The sequence below is a fragment of the Epargyreus clarus genome, unplaced genomic scaffold, assembly GCF_041222505.1.
Source record: "Epargyreus clarus isolate Ecla_fem2 unplaced genomic scaffold, WU_Ecla_fem_2.2 ptg000003l, whole genome shotgun sequence".
Classification (NCBI taxonomy): Eukaryota; Metazoa; Arthropoda; class Insecta; order Lepidoptera; family Hesperiidae; genus Epargyreus; species Epargyreus clarus.
The window spans coordinates 740,835-753,267 of NW_027332211.1; the positions used below are offsets into that span (position 1 = coordinate 740,835).

General features: G+C 34.4%; 1 protein-coding gene and 1 long non-coding RNA gene across 2 annotated transcripts in view; one reads left to right on the forward strand and one right to left on the reverse strand.

Moving 5' to 3' along the window:
- The window catches only part of Corin (corin serine peptidase), a 109,827-nt gene extending 98,765 nt beyond the window's left edge, over positions 1-11,062 (reverse strand). The window contains exon 1 of the mRNA XM_073082413.1: positions 10,930-11,062. The gene's annotated coding sequence lies outside the window, so the exon portion shown is untranslated. The remainder of the gene's footprint in view (positions 1-10,929) is intronic.
- On the forward strand, positions 7,537-8,124 carry LOC140749283 (uncharacterized). The gene is made up of 2 exons (XR_012103039.1): positions 7,537-7,711; positions 7,926-8,124. It is a non-coding gene; the product is annotated as an uncharacterized LOC140749283 (long non-coding RNA).
- Positions 11,063-12,433: the final 1,371 nt, after the last annotated feature.

Here is a 12,433-nt window from a genome sequence, read left to right on the forward strand (position 1 = left end):
TGTATGGGCAAATACGTAAACAAATACCAAAACAGTCATATTTGTCAAAACGTAAAAACACATGGTAAGGGTACTGGGGTTAATTACAGTTGTTCGTGGGCAGCAGAGACCACATACCATCAGTTAGACTGCATACTCGTTTGTATATCACTATGATATAATACGCTTAATTATGTCATTTATATTAAAATCATTGACAAATAGTTCCATTCCATTTATTTGTAAGTATATTATTTCCAAATATATTTAAAAACCAGAGGCTCTGCCTTTTGTGTTTTTGCCCGGCTGCGTTGGAAAAAGATTTATGTTTTTCGAGTGACTGTATGTATGTCTTATTCTTCAGCATGTTATATAGATCACTCTTACAATTTACACGAATCCAATGTCACCTCATACGTTAAAATCCGTCAAGCCGTGTCAGTTTTTTTTTACAATATAGGAGTAGCAGACGAGCATGCAGTCCACCTGATGATAAGTGGCTACTACCGCCCATAGACATCTGTGATCAACCCCAGATAGGATTAGATATTCCTACCTGAGGTCGGCCACAGATGCGCCGCTACCTCTGAGGACTAAACTGGAACGCCTCGGAAAAGTGTGTCTCCCTTACCACACCCTTCAAAACGGAACACAGCAGCGCCTAACACTGCTGTTATAGGGCAGAAATAGGTGTGGCGGTGGTGCCGCCGGAGTCGAACCACATAGGGTACCTTCAAAGCATGCCAAAGAATAAGACATACATACATACTCTCGAAAACATCAACCTCCTCAATCCAATAAAACAATCTCATATTATAATATGTGAGCGAATCTAGGCTAAAGAGTTCTCAGGGGTTCATAAGTGGTGATAAGATGAACAGAGTTAAATAAATATAATTAAAGTTTCGAGCAGTTAGTTTTCAAACCTTTTTGCTCAAAGCTTAATATTCCCGGTAATTTATGGTTTTAGTTCGAGTCTCTGTTTAATGGTGCCGCCCGTATTTATTTGAAAAGTGTTTTAAAAAGAATAATTACTCTTGTCTGTAGATCCATTTGTGCAAAGTTACCCGTAAAACATAAAAGAATACGGTACAAAAATCCATCTATTTTAAAACCCGTTTAATGATGAAAATGTGCATAAATTACGGTTTTAAAGTATTGTATATCATATAAGTAATTATAAATTAGTCGAACCAACGAAATTATTCATGTAGTACAAGTATGAAAAGAGCATGCAGCCTTCTTGGATACTTGAAAAAGAAGCTGATAATAATTATTATTACGAGTAAATATTAACATTAGTGCATAGATTAGTAAAGGTTACTCACAGGTAAATAAGTTTTGCCACGTCTCCGTACTAAAATGTCCTTAAAATATTTGAAATACTTATTGATTTATTACGTAAATTACGCAGTATTCGTTCGTTGATATTAGGGTTTCTTTTCGTTGCGGCAGAGTATAAATTCTACGAGTATATTAAGAAACTAAAATTTTGATAGTATTACATTCGTAAAACATGATACTTTATCTGGGAACCTTTTTCAAAAACTCATTTAAATTCAAGATGCGGTCGATTCCATATTAAAATCTGTAATATCGTTCCCACAATGACAAACACAAAGAAAGGGTTGGTATTAACTATCACAAGCTTTCAATCCAACTTGGATGAAAATCCTTTCCGAGAAACTTCCCTTTTACGTGTGGTAACTAAGTTATAAAGAAGTTCCCCGAAATTATACGATTGTGATCGAAGAATTGTGTACCCCTCGCCATTTCTTACGTCATTCAAATCGTATCGGATCCGAGATGATGAATCGTTCATCCGTTCTTTTCATAATAAATAATTATATTTTGTTTTTAATAATAGGGTACATGTTTATTTCTTGTATAAAATAATCCTATTATACAATTATCTTCTTTTTTAAATATACGAGTAGTAAGTAACTATTTTCGCCCATGTGCATCTGTAATCAACCCCAGATAGGATTAGATATTCCAACCTGAGGCTGACTCTATGATAGCTACCACTGAGATCGAAACCGGTATGCCTCGGAAACGTATATCTCCGTTACCACACCCCCAAAAACCTAAACACAGCAGCGCTTAACACTTATTAGGCAGTTATTAGGCAGAAATAGGTGTGGCGGTGATGCTGCCGAACTCGGACTACAGAGGGTTCTACCACCTATAAATTACCTTTTATTTAATAATTCTTATGTCTTAAAATAAATTGTGTTTATTACTGTGTTTTGGTTTAAAGTTTAGTTAGACAGGGCATACAGGACAGATGTGCCAGGAAATCAAATCATTAGAATACCGGCGTATAGAACGTTGCAAATTTCCGATTTTGGATTGTGAGTTGATTTGGTAGGCAACAGAGACCACGATTTGATATGCTAGTCAACGCTAGACGAGAACTGATGGTTGCCTTCGAAACACACCCTAAGACTAGACAAAAACTAGCTTCAGTATATTTGTACTACGATGCGATGTCCCGATATGTATATACCTAAGGATAGTTTGGTAAGATTTTTTCCGCATTATGAAGAGCAGCAAATATGCAGATATGTCCTAGTAGGCAAAACATGGCTTCAATCAAGGGGTCGAATCTCAGGTCCCTCTTTTAATCCAGTTAGATACGCATTAGAAATAATTACTTCTTACTTGAACGGTGAAGTAAGCCGTTGCGGTAAATACATTGCGAGAAAACATGCAATCAGACAGAACTTTTAAAAATAAAGATCTCAAAGGTATGTAAATTCTACCAATTTGGACTTGGCTAGCGCTGTGGACTATGGTCTGATACTTCTCATTATGAGATTCCCAAGCCCAGTACAGGGACACTGTGATGACGAAAGAAGGGGAATGGAAGGAAATCCGCGGATTAGCATAACAGTATTATAACACGGGTAGTAACCTATAAATCGCAACTACTATAACAACTTTGAGAACTATAATTTGTCTTTCTGGGATATGTTTAGTTGCTCCTAAATGAAAACGTGATTCAGCTTGTGATATTCTAGATTGATTGAAATGTTTACTTAATACAACATTCAGTTAAAATTAGTATTATTATTATAATGTTACCATGAGAAACTTTTGTAACAAATTGTTCATTCAATAAATACTTTATTAATAAAATGTATTTTCTTAAATGTTAATTAAAAAAAATCTAAAATAAAAATAATTAATTAATAAAATTTGCTGAGTCATAATTAAATTGTAACAGTAACTAGAAATTTTTTGACACATTAATCAAATTTCACGATCAACCAGGAGACTAATTGGAAAAGTAAAAGTTGTACAAGTTGGGACATTTATCAAAATTGTATGGGAGCGTCACCGTGAGTTCACGACTCATGCTGGCAATTAAGTCGAGATAAAGGCGAGATGCCGTGAAACTGAACTTGGGGCAAACTGAGCTAACTTGGGGCACCTCGAGTATCCTTAGGGCAAATTGCGATTTCTGCTCCAAGTAACTTTTATTGCTTTTTCTATTGGGGACAAAAATCCGGATTAGTTAGTGGCGAGTTGGTTTGAGTACATTATTAATGTTCGGCCATTTTGTTTGGAACAGATTGCTGTTTTCACGGAATCTTGTTTTTTGAAGGGACCCTGTTTGCAGCTTTCGCAAGAGGTATACAATAGGAAATAATCCAAAGTCTCAACTGCGACGGAGCTTATAGTGTAAGCCTTTTCAATTTATAATTTTATATAAATTACATAAAATATAAATTAATGAGCATCACTACAGAAATATTAAGTAGATATAATCTCATTCGACGAAAGTAATATCTTAATACGAAGTATCATAATGAAGATGTATTAATTTCTTATGAACTTAATAGGACAATATATTGTATGTTGTATTATATGATAGCATCTCTTAATTATAACAAGGCAAAATATCGTAGCAACTTATACAATATGATTTTATCAGTCATGACTATTCTTCATATTTCATTTTATAGGTAGGTATTATACGTAACCTCATGACTTCAGAGCAAGCTCAGTCCATGAGCACTATCGTCTGCTAGTTCTATGCACCTACTTCATCATTCTGTCACACTTTACAGTAGAATGATCTATAGAGCTACGGTGCTACGACAATCGTAGTCGTAGCCGACGCTACGACGCTACGGGTTACGCTACTGGTTATATTAATACCAAAACGGATATTCACTTTAGAACGTGCTTTAGAAAAACGTAATTTTCTCTAAGATTTAAAGTATATCATATAAATTTTGCCTACTCACTCTTTCCCATCCATAACACTATTTAACTGCAGTACAAACGTATCTTGGTTGTCAATAAAATTGATGTTCAACTTGGAGTCCTCTCGGCGTTTTTCGATACACACTTGGTCTTTTAAGGCAATTTAGTGGTTCATGCTTATTTTTTCAATGATCCCATGAATTTAAGGCACCACTGTAACGCCATTTTTAATGCGTATACGCCGTACACATCATAGAAAAGAAAAGCAAGTAGAAGTCGTAAGTACGAGCGAATGTATCGGAACCGTTGTCCCCAAACGCACACTTGCGTTTTTCTTGTTACATATTACACTACTAAAGTAAATATCATTTTATTGGTCGTTTATAGTTAACTCGAAACTATTCTAAAATAACATAATGAATATGTAAAAACAACTTAGGCGCATATAATATTAAGGTTTATTTTGCTATAACATTTAAAAGCATTTACGTCATTTAGTATTTGAAAATGTAGTTCCGCTACTTGACCATAGATGGCAGTGATTAGGCTTAATGCAATTATAGCCCTAAGCACACTAAACTTACGGACCAAACTTGCGTAATAATTCTCCTACTGGAATAGAGCAAAAGTATAAAATTATCGATAAAATTATCGATACTCATGAATCTACTGTGAGCTATAAATTTGGAATAGAATTAAAATTAAACAAGGATTAATTATTAAGAAGTAAAACAAAAAAAAAACATAAGTATTACCTACATAGGTAGGTTACATGTCATGAACGTAGGTTACGTAAGTAGAAGTCCTAAAAATGAATACACGAAACGACAATGTTCCCGAAAGCAGTCAATTATTTGTCATTTTTTATGACACAGTAATTTCATAATGGTGTTTAAAAGGGCAGCTTAAGATTTTGTTACATATATAGGGTAACAGATAAAGTTTTTAGCTATTTAGGCTGCCGCGGATTTTAAATTTGTTTTAAAAATATACTATTAAAAAAATAGTTAGGTTAAAATGTTCAAGATTCTCTAAATACTACGTACTACGTAATTTACGTATTTTTGTACATAGATAAATTTTGTAAATGAGATAAAGTAAATATATAAATGTTAAACATTTAGTAATTGACCGCATCCTTAACAATTATATAGCATTTGTCTATTTCTCCTTACTAGTAGCACTCATAAATCCAAGCTATGGAAAAATAATTAGATATATCATGAGAGATATGATATGTGAGTACACCTCAGTAGCTGTTACGTAGCCCACCCATATTACGATACTTACGCCCACCCATATTACGATACTTTTCGCCGCAAAACCCTAATTTTAGATTTATATAATTTTATTTTTTAAATAAAATATTTTACCTTTATAATAATGTATATTATAAAATATCGATAAGAAAAATTATACTTGCCCCCATCACTTATTGAGTAGCGTGGATTTTTCTAGACGTTTTGGTATGGTGGAATCAATTAAAAAATGAACTTTATTTGAAAGCAGTAAGTGATTTTAGCATGACTGTATGGAAATTATTTATAAATTTGATATTTTTAAGATTTTAGGAAAAATAAAATAAAATTGTACTCAGTGATGGTAAGAAACACCTCCATTTTTAATTGTCTTCTTTCTGCTATCATTTTTACATTCCAAAATAGCAGAATATATCTTAATAATTTATTTTATTGAATTTGACAAACATCTGTCTCGGAGCGATGCTCAAACATGAGTAGACTCGTTTGAAGGCAAGTGAGAGTAACACCGCCTAGTAGTGGAAGCCGCGCCACGCCTACTTTGCACTTCCACTTGTTTTTTCTGTTCCATGGTACACATTATGTTTGCTTTCGAGTTGATATTTTCGTTAATTCAGGAAAGTTCCTATATTCAGAAATATAACCCACGGTGTCACTAGTGTAGCATACCCATTTTAATATTTGTCTCCCTTTACTTATATTTACGAGACTTAAGCACTTTACGAACTAACACTTCAGTATCTTGGTCTACAAGAAAGGTGACTTAAACCCGCTATAATAGAGCAATAGAAACTTCGAAACAATAGAAGTTGGCACCGTCACAAATCATAGACGTAAAGCCTATTGGAAACAATATTTATTATCGAACTTGGACGTTTAAGATTAATTCCTTCCCCAGATGTCACATGAACTTGACCTATTTCATCCCAGCAACTATCTCGCTCACTCTTACCAAAAATATTCTTCATCTCATTCTGTAAAAAAGGGGTGGATGATTGAGATGTTTGATGGGAAATTTAAGAGGACGAGCGCTTATGAAGATAATGAGCTCTGTAAGCAGAAACTCAAAGTTCGTTTTGCAATGGAGCTAATTTGGCTCAAATAAGATTTTATCTTTTTAAAAAGATTTACAATGGCTCCGTTCGCAGGTCTTTACCGAAAATGAAATTACGAGCCCTACCCGCATAAATTTACGAGAGATTTAAAATAAAATGCTAATGAACTGCAAAAAAGAACATTCAAACTTGTATGCCACTTGTAATGAAACACTGAAATAAACCAAACATTACGAATTCAGTTTTCTTATATTTGCAGTATATGCATTGTAGCCTACAATCTAAAACTACCATCTCTTTTTCTATGGATGTTATAAATTTCAAGGATTTATTCCAGAAGAGATTTTGGGCGCTTTTTTTACAAAGTTATCTTCTCACGTCTCCAATACGCACAGACCAACCCTTTTTCATTATTGTAAATCCCCTATTTTTTGGGAGGTTTATATCCTACACTATTGAGTCTTACAAATGCCTGGTATGGTTAATACTAAAATTGACTTTCAAATATGACACGCGTGTCTCCTACCATGGTCTAGTGCGGACTACTAGCTGCTGTAATGGAAAAATAGTTATGCGAGCTGGAGGCTCCAGAACCTTAATATATTTTAGGATTTCCATACACGCAACTTTTCCCATCGTCATTATTTCTCATCATTATCATCATATTTAATTCAGTATTTAATATATTTTATTGTAGTTACGGACAACCTGTATTTGATTTTTACATACATATATCTGTCTTCCTCAGCTTGTCTCTGCTTTTGCCTTCTGTTTTAACCGGGAACATTCTATTATTTTCCTATCCGTTCTATCGTCTAAACCTACATACATCATACATAGAAGAAGGGATTATTGGGGTCTCGAGAATGCGAATACGTAAGTATTTTTTTTAAATATATTGATATTTTTACTGTAAAAGGTTATAAAGTAAATCCACAAGTTTCCCCAAAATAATAACCAATGTAATCTATGGTACTATAGCAACGATAAGCAATTCATGGAAATGCCAATGGAAAAATTGCGTTAAATTTTGCGTCCATAGACGAGATAGAAACTAATTATTTTCATCAAATGTCATTAATGAAGATTACTTTCTGAAGCAGGAATTTTAATCAAGATAGAGAAACCAATCAATTTCGTGGGATCAATGTATTGGCAAAATGTATTAAATTCCACTCGTAAGCTGGGAATTTCCCAATACAGGTAAGTTGCCTATAGGAAAAGTTCTAAATCATATACTTTCATATAGCTGAAGAACTAAATTATAAAGAGATTTATTTTCTAAGTAATTAGTCTTAAAATAATGTTTTCTTCAAAATTATGTGATGCTATTGCTGAATTTTAAATTAGTAAAAACAACTTAAATCATTCATCTACACCATCGCTCAATGACATCTCAATTTTTTTACATGTGCAGAGTCGTCTATCGAAGAAGTGAGTAGCTAGTACTCACACGAAACGACGAAGGATCAAGACCACATGGTGTATTCAAAAATGCGTAATTTAAAGGCGATTTCACCTATTTTTGCCTTAAATCAGCGCTATTACTTACTATGTTCTAAACACAGACCTATATTTGTATTGTTTTGAATAAAACAGTCATGATTGATGAGATATGAGTCGTTACAATTTAGTCTATCAATGGGAGCACTTATAATAGACCTCAGGTAGGACTACTGATTACTTATTTGGTTCCGTTACATATTCACGAATGGTAAGACTATTCACATAACAAGGCCTGCAAGCTTAATTCATATATTCATTTATTTTGTACACTACTTAAAACGCCCTAAAATGTTCATCATTAAAACAGTTTTGAGAAACCTTCCCCTTTTATCCATCAAGTGATAGAAGATGTGCACAACAATTTATCTGAAATAGTTCATTCACATCAACGTCTCAACTACATTGTGCGGGCAGAATTAATTTCAAATTGAAGGGTCTGACGAGGACAGATACAGATATCAAATTGAACCAATTGGATCTCGATACAAACAGTATTCCGAAGCCCAAGATCTCTAATTAATGGACCGAGTAAGAAGCTTATGGAGGCTGTAATGATAAATCTGCTGCGCTAATTGGACGATTGATTTGTGGATCCCATACTTATTTACATTTCAATCCATTTAGAGTTGTTGAATTGATTGGGTGTTTATGAACAGAGAGGCGTTTTATTTTTAATATGCAAGTCAAAAACATTTTTATCTCTTCCTAATATTCATTCGTCGAAATCCAGATTATGGAATTTCATTTTTTTTTTATCTAATAATTTTAGTAAACTCATTTTTTAGACTACAAAGCTGGTACTAAGTGATTTTTACGTTTACCTAGAAAATGGTTTGTAAGGTTCACAAAGGGTTCTACCGAAGGTGGTAGAACCCTTTGTGGTTCGACTCCAGCGGCACCACCGCCACACCTATTTCTACCTAATAACAGCAGTGTTAAGCGCTGCTGTGTTCCGGTTTGGAGGGTGTGGTAAGGGAGACGGACTTTTCCGAGGTGTTCCAGCTTAGTCCTCAGGGGTAGCGGCGCATCTGTGGCTGACCTCAGGTAGGAATATCTAATTCTATCTGGGGTTGATTACAGATGTCCATGAGCGGCAGTAGCCACTTACCATCAGGTGGACTGCATGCTCGTCTGCTACTCTTATATTATAAAAAAAAAAAAAAAAAAAAAACCTTTTAATTTCCAAGAAATATAGATTCTGACACAAAGTACACTTTGAGAATATTCAAAGCAAAAAATGAACCGCTTTGACCAAACCAAAGCAATGCCTACCAACTAAATAACAAGAAAATCTGCACGTGCAATATCTTTCCTTTTGTGCCCTCAATTGTTTAATGACCGTGAACGTGCCATTTTGGCATGATTATGACCATGATCTAAGTAATAAGGCATCTTTATACCAACAAGTTCAATTTGTATTATACTAACGATTCGCGACCCCTTTTCATTTCAATGGCCAAAGACTAAGCAGTAGAATCTCTGCAATAACTCACTAATTCCAATTTCCAATTTCTAATAATTCTAATTATTTTCTAAACTAAAAATCACGCTATAACAGTTATGCCTTATTGAAACAAAAAAGCAATAATTATTTGCAATCTAGTAACTTGCGATGAACTTTATATAAGGCGGTTATCTTATCTGAGGATGTTGATAAGGACAATGGTACAAAATTATTAAAATCGTGTATCGTCATCGGTTTTTGATAATTCTTCAAAATAATGAATTAAACTGAACGTTCAAAGTGGATAGAAATCGGGTTCAAAGATTCCGTTACTCTGTTACGTACATACATACATACATACATACATACATACATACAACCCAAGCTAATAAAAGCGTGTTAAAACATCTGTGGCCAACTTCTTATATCGACTCGTAATCTTACCTATAGTCGATTACAGATGTTCAATGGAACATGTATCATCGACCACAGGTGAGATTCTTATCATGACACCTCTTGCCATCAGGCGGACTGCTTCCTCATTTGCTATCCCTATATAAAATGCCGCTAATTAGCAAATAGGCTTGTAAGAATATTTCTTAGTTGGATTTGATTAAAAAAAATAATAATAACCATTTTAGTGGCTCAATGATAACGGCACAGTTGTCATTAGTATTTCTATCTTATAGCAGCAATGATCATCATGAGTGAATTGAACATAATTTTGCTGCATGGTCGTTCGATCCTTCGATTGCACAAAAATATTTTACAAAAGTCGGGAATTAAAATATAATATTTTTTTTAAAGCACTTATTAATTTAAAAAAGGTTTCTATTTTCTTTGTGAATTTATTTTAAGATCACATAACATAAATCACATTAATAGCTTTATATTTTGCAATAGGTACCACAAACCTATTTTATTCCCATTGCTGAGCTGAGTATATTCTCAGAATGAGAGAATATCTGGCCAAAGACCACACGGGTCATATAGAATTTGGTAAAGTTTACTGTTTTCTACTTCGTGCGTATTATTAGAATTTATTTTTACAAAAACATGTTTATGTTACGCATAAAAACGCAACTTCATTTTATTTTAAATCCGCAAGTATAAAAAAGGTTTAAATATTTATTAGCAAATTAAATAAAACAAGAAAAAATGTAGCAAATGAATTAATATAAACATTTAGGCAACAAAACCAAATTTTAAGCGAAAACATAGCGAAATGTCGAAAAATAAATAAATAAAATAAAGCAATTTATAAATAAACACAGCACAAAAATATTAAACAAAGCTGCATGCAAAAAATATTTTCCAAATAAAACAAATAAAAGACCACCTACCTTCTTTTTTCTGTTACCAAACCGCCGCGCGTCTAACCAAAACAGCATTAGACCGCCACCGTCGGCGCGCTCGCGTAATTTCGGCATACAACAACAAAGCTAACATTCAAATTTAAAAACCGACTTACCCGTGATCCTGCAAGTGCTTTCAATTCGAACAGAAACTATGTGTAACGAGCGGTAATGTCGCGTACGCGGGCGCGGCGGGCGCGAGGCCCGGCCGCTGTGGCGCTGTCGGTGGCGAAGACGTCCGCTGGCGCGCGCGTAGGCGTCCGTCTGAGCCGCGCCCCGCCTCCGCCACCTTGCGCCACCTTCGCGCCAGCCCGCTCGCCTGCGAGCTGCGACAGACCTCACAACGCCGCAGAGATTCCACTTTACATCTGGGTTCTATTTGCCAGAACTCCTACTTTGTAGGAATGCTTAGTATAATATCAAATGCGGAATTTATTTTGAGTTTTATTTCGTATCCAATAAATTTTTGTATGTACTATTAAGTAGAAAATTGATTATTACATCTGCCAAAATTATATTATTATTTTAAATTACAAATAAATTACACAAAACGAAAAAGTTTAATTTTATGAATATAATACTTGATAATTATCAAATTTTCTCATAATATTACAAAACTTTTTATATCACAAGTTAATTACCTGAATATGGCTTAAATTTTCATATTTTGGAAGATTCTGTACTGAACAGTTCTGACTAAAACACCAGCGCTGTCTCCTCAAATCTGGCTAATCCAGCACTCACTCAGCAGTACATAGTAAGTTGATCGATGAACATGATAGCACAATCCACCTTAATAAAAGTGATGTTAAAATCATCCCATACTTTCCTCAAGATAAAGTACCCACTTGAACAACCGCTCCATCTCATCAGCGCCCCAGACTCGCGAGACGCGTCGATAGTGTTTCTTTCCTAATTATGTTCTATAGTAAACAAGCCGAATTGTGTGTCGGCGCGATACGACGCTCGAATTATTGTTGTTATTGTAACGTCTTGGTTCTTTTCGGTAACGTTTACGAGAAATGCGTAGGTGGGATTTCAATTGTGCTAAAGATCTAATGGGAACGCATATAAGATTGAATAAAACGGATAAATAACAACATTATTATGGTTTCTGTTTACCACAGTACATATGACATATTTTGTGATGTGATTTATTTTTATCTTCTTTAAATATATATAACTCAAAGGTGACTGGCTGACATAGAGATCTATCAACGCACATCCCAAACCACTGGACGGATCGGGCTGAAATTTGGCATGCAGGTAGATGTTACGACGTAGGCATCCGCTAAGAAAGGATTTTGATCAATTCAACCCCCAAGGGGATAAAATAGGGGATGAAAATATTGCTTCCAGACGCGAGCGAAGCCGCGGGCAAAAGCTCGTAAATTTATATTTTAAACAATTTATTTTTACATTTCTCAAACACTTTAGGAAAAAATATTTTTTCTGCTTCACGAATTTAACCTTGCAAAGTTTGGCTATTCAAGTATAATAGTCCGTCATAAATTTGGAATCTGAAAGAGATGCCTACAATTAGTTATTGCTCATTAATTATTAAGTAGACTACCACAAAACCACTGTCCAGGGTGTCCACATGTCCTGGGATAAGTATCA